This window comes from Vespula pensylvanica, chromosome 15, assembly GCF_014466175.1.
Source record: "Vespula pensylvanica isolate Volc-1 chromosome 15, ASM1446617v1, whole genome shotgun sequence".
Classification (NCBI taxonomy): domain Eukaryota; kingdom Metazoa; phylum Arthropoda; class Insecta; order Hymenoptera; family Vespidae; genus Vespula; species Vespula pensylvanica.
In genome coordinates this window covers 2,545,852-2,550,851 of record NC_057699.1, presented here as the reverse complement: position 1 = coordinate 2,550,851, position 5,000 = coordinate 2,545,852, and the positions used below count along the sequence as shown (strand labels likewise).

At 42.6% G+C, this 5,000-nt stretch overlaps 1 long non-coding RNA gene across 3 annotated transcripts in view; it reads right to left on the bottom strand.

Annotated features, from left to right (window-relative positions):
• LOC122634687 overlaps positions 1-418 on the bottom strand; it is a 2,574-nt gene extending 2,156 nt beyond the window's left edge. For 2 of the 3 annotated variants that reach the window (XR_006328454.1, XR_006328453.1), the window contains exons 1-2: positions 271-418; positions 1-50 (exon numbers count right to left, since the gene is read on the bottom strand). The exon at positions 1-50 is cut by the window's left edge and continues 51 nt beyond it. This is a non-coding gene — a long non-coding RNA (uncharacterized LOC122634687). The remainder of the gene's footprint in view (positions 51-270) is intronic. The other variant, XR_006328455.1, reaches the window with a different exon arrangement.
• Between the last annotated feature and the right edge of the window lie 4,582 nt (positions 419-5,000).

The window sequence follows — 5,000 nt, the reverse complement described above, 5'->3', positions numbered from 1 at the left end:
GATGAGAATTATCGAACAATGTTACTTTTTAAGTATCTCTGTTGATCAGACTGAAATAATTTTTCATTTTATTAATTATTATTGTTATTGGTATTATTATTGTAATTATTATTATTATTATTGTTATTATTATTATTATTATTATTCCATTGTGATATCAATTGGCAAATATGTAAGGATCAGTTAGTTCGATATATCTCGAGCCAGATAAGTAAGTTCCTCTCGGCTTTATTTCTTGAAGGAAAGAAAAAGAGAGGGTTGCGTACTCACCCTCCTTTGCCGAACCTTTCGCTAAGAGGTGGCCGTGGCTAAAATTTATTTCTCGTCCTACGTTAAAGTGCTGTGAAACAGAAAACTCCGAGCGTAGACCCGTCGGTGCTGTGGTCCAGACTAAAGGGTTTTAACCTACGCCTCTCTCTCTCTCTCTCTCTCTCTCTCTCTTTCTCTCTCTCTCTCTCTCTGTCTCTATCTATCTCTATCTTTCTCTCTCTTTTAGCCGTGACCTCGTCGACTCGGTCGGGCCGCAAGAACGCTGGTCGATGTCCAGGAAATTCAGAATAAGTTTTTCCAAGCAACGAGAAAATAAGTAGAGAGGAAGAAAAAGGGAGAGAGAGAGAGAGAGAGAGAGAGAGAGGCAAAGAGGAAAAAAAAGAGAGAAAGAGAGACAGACGCACAGTGGAACGTGTTCGACAAACAAAAAAAAAATAAAAAAAAAAAAAGAAGGCAGAAAAAGAAAAAGAAAGAAAAAATTTTTGTTACCAGGGCAAAATTCACACGAAAATTTTTAGACGCAGAAGAATGTGTATCGGCGTGGATAAAAAATATTTAACGCTAGAAATTCTTCATCGTGCGTTACGGATGGCAAAAATTGGTCGGCTCTTGACGCGAGTCCCTCCGAACATCACTCTATCCCTCTCACTCTCACTCTCTTTTTCTCCCTCTCCTTCTCTCATTCCCTCTCTCTCTCTCTCTCTCTCTCTCTCTCTCTCTCTCTCTCTCTCTCTTTCTCTCGCTCACTTTGCCCGGCGGCGAGCATCGCACGCTTTGATGAAACCAATTAGCTCGTTTTTAACGACAGCTCGTGCCAGCCCTCCGGTTATGGGTACGCGAGTAAAATGTCACCCCTCTAAACCGTTCTCGACCCTCTATCTATCTCTCTCTTTCTCTCTCTCTCTCTCTCTCTCTCTCTCTCTCTCTCTATCTCTATCTATCTGCATTTCTCTCTCGCTCTATCTATCTATCTATCTATCTCTATTTCTCTCACTCGCTCTTTCTATCTATCCATCTATCCGTCTATCCGTCTATCTACGCTGATCCCGAGACTCTCGACACACACACAACTACGACGATAACCTTGACTTATAAAAATAAGCGGCGCACGTGTACTTAGGTACACTCTTATAGACATGTATAAAGAAGCTCATATGCTCGTCAATTAACCGTAACGAACGAATAATAGAGTGGCTCGATAACGACGGCATTGCTCGTAACGCGTTATCGATGAAAGAAGAAAGAAGAGAGAAGACCATCTCGTAAAGCTTCGTATTTATTCGTTCGCTCGCTTCTCTAACGTTATACTTACGTACGTAACATAGGTACTTTCGATCGATCCTCGCTATATTTAATGACTCCGTTGCCGTTATCGCGTAAGCTACATATCTAATTAAAGTTCCTCGATTGTGACGCACGAAATACTGACATCTAAAATAGAATTTGATGGAAAGTCGAAGAGAAAGAAATCGACAGATAAACACGGGCATAGAGAGTTTCTTATACCCGTTACCATAGACCTGACCAATTTTAGATAGAATCGATTGTGCAAAAGAAGTAAAAGAAAACGAAAAAAAGAAAGAAAAAAGAAAGAAAAAGGAAAGGAAAAAAGAAAAGAAACTCACGGTATTATTCGACACGGGGTATACGTAAAATTCTCGTAAATGAAAGAAAAAAAGATAAGAATAAAAAAATAAAAGAAAAAGAAGAAGAAGAAGAAAAGGAAAAAACCAGGATGGAGGAGTGAGAGTGAGAGGTGAAATTTGCAATACCTATCGTGCTTTCCCATCGTACGAAGTAAAGACGAAACGACTCGGTTCTTTTCAGCCTTATATCCATTCGGCCGTTACCCGAAGACTCTTCTCTCTTACCAACATCTGTCCGTGGCATAGAAGAAGGAGGAAAAGAAGGAGAAGAAGGAAAGAGAGGAAAATCTTAGTGCCCAGGCTGCTTCTGATTCCGGGCTGGCTCTGGCCGGGAGAAAAGGAGAACGAGAAAAGAGGGTTGGTTGGGACGAATAGAGGAAGGAGGGTTGGGTTGGAGCGAGAGAGGGAGGGAGGGGAAATAGGAAAAGAATAGCCGCGATATACCGTTGGAAAAGGCGCCGGAAGGAAGGGTGGCAGGGTGAGAGGCTGCCACGACGGCGGCAGCTCGAAGGTGCTAGAGGAGGAGAGGGAGAGGGAGGGTTTAAGTGCTGCCGAGTGTCTACCTCCTTGTGGGATCGAAGCCAGGTCTCTCTCTCTCTCTCTCTCTCTCTCTCTCTCTCTCCCCTTCTCTCTCTTTCCCCGTCTCTCTTTCTCTCTCTCTCTCTCTCTCTTTCTCTCTGCGTCTCTTTCTCGGATCGAAGCGAGGCGGCCCTCACTTCCACCCCTTCTCGACCTCCTCACCCGCCTCCTCTCTGAGCTCTTTCTACTGGTAACTCACCAACACATACTTTGAAACGTCTACAGAGATACGGGAAGAACGTTCTGCAGGCAAGCAGCAGACAGAAACGAAAGTCGTACGTACGCATAGAGGGAACGAGGAGGAAACGTTACTACACCCTCTTTCCCTCTCTACCTCAGACACAGACACAGTTCTAGGTTGTTCTAGGTACGCTTACACCGATAGAAAGTGAGACGAACGTACAGAGGGAGAAAGAGAGAAAGATATCGTCGTTCGCCATTCCCTCTTTCCTTCCCTTTCTACTCCCCTCTCGCTGCTTTATCCTCCTCCTCCTCCTCCTCCTCCTCCTCCTCCTGTTCCTCTTCCTCTTCTCGCTTATATATACATATATAGCGCACGGGGCGTAACCAACCCCTCTGGTATCCGCACACCAAGCCAACGACAGTCGGCATTCGCTATGCCATTGGCCCCAACGACACTCGGAAACCCAATGGAAAGCGCAAATACCAACCCGGACTTCCGGTTCTACAAACGAATTCGGGAAACTCCTGATCGCGCAGGACTGCCTCCCGTTTCTATCCTTCTCCCTCTCGCTTTCTTCTTTAAGTGGAACCCGTAACGTTTCACGCTCCCACCAGAACGAATCCATTCGAGGACTACAGTCGTATCCGAATGCTGGAAACTCTCTCATTGGTCAATAGAAGGACTGCCTCTCCTCCACTCAATGACGAATCCGACGAGTTTCCTCGGGAATCTTTTTTTCTTTCATGCTTCGTTCCTATCCAACTATTGTACTTTCCAAACTGAATGAATTACAACTCCTATCGAAGATAATTCTGTTCAACGATTAATTTCGATGTTATATGGTTTTAAAAAAAAAATAATTTCATTTTTGAAAATATTTATATCGTAGTCCGTAGAAAAACCGTACTGACGTATTTCCCGATCTTACATTCAAACGGCGAGATAAAATGTTGGAGGATAAGAAAGATGTAGAAAAAGAATTCCATTCATATGGTAGAAGAGGGAACGAAAAGAGCTGAAGCTCGAGGTCATCGTGCCTTAGATTAGCGGCCGAGCACGATCCTGAAGGAGCACCGTACGAACGATAACCATTAATCCCAAGTTATATCGGGAGTATAAAGCTCGAGGTAACGGTCTGCATTCCCCTGGAAATCCATTTCGTAGGGTTTACGCATCTTATGGTCGTCGATCGAAAAGTCGAGAAAAAAAGAGAGACAGAGAGAGAGAAGAGAGAGAGAAAGAGAGAGAGAGAGAGTCCTTTTGTCAAGGAGTTCGATGACGTAAAGTCGAGGAGTAAGCTCTCTTCTCGAGACTCGATCGTTTGGCGAAAAACAATAGACGAGGAAGGAAAGATGGCAGAGAGGTGTTGAATGCGATTGCGTTCTCTATCGATCCCAAAACAGAGTCTTCTTAAAGAGATGGAACACTACCTTCGTACGAACGATACCAGTCTGTCTTATAGTTAAAGATGGAAACATTTAACGATGAAAACAATTGCTTCTATCAAGTATATATGCTCTCTCTCCCCTTCTCTCTCTCTCTCTCTCTCTCTCACTCTCTCTCTCTCTCTCTCTCTCTCTCTCTTTCTCTCTCTCTCTCTCTCTCTCTCTCTGAAGATCAAAGGAGGAATTTGACCTGCAAACAATCGCTAATTTTTATTAGAAAGGTTTGTCATGGTGGATCTAAATAACGTAAAGAAAAAGTTCGGCGTTGGTTTAATCGTTCAAAAGAATGTTCTCATCGTCAATTTTATTTACCAAGAGATTCTACCTTTAGAAAGTTCTATCGATAAAGTTTTCTATCGTTCTACCCACGCATCATTTTCAAATAAGTTCCTCATAAAGGGTCAAAGTGTAAAAATGCTTCGAGAATAGCTACCATAGCTTAGAAATAAGATAATCTTCCTAAGAATACACGTAAGCTTCGATCTGAGCCACACGAGTCAAAGGTTGACAGACGTTTATAAAATTAGAAATTTTCTAAGGATCTGATAAACCTGTCACGAAACTAGTATAAAAAGAAAAAAAATGTTAGATCGTTATTAAGGTATATAACGTATTATGAAAACTATACGATGTTGATATAATTATTTATTATAGATAATACAATATATAGCAGAGAATGTTAGAATAATTATTCGATATAACTAGTATCGTTAGATCTTGCGATTATATCCCAAGAACGATCTCGAGCGAGGTACGGTCATCTCTTCTACGTTTCATCTTCGCGATGAGAATTCTCGCGGAGAAACGCGAAGGTACGAGATGAGCCGCGCTATTGGATAATGCCGGAGACCCCGGGCTTCTCTGAGAGAGAACCAT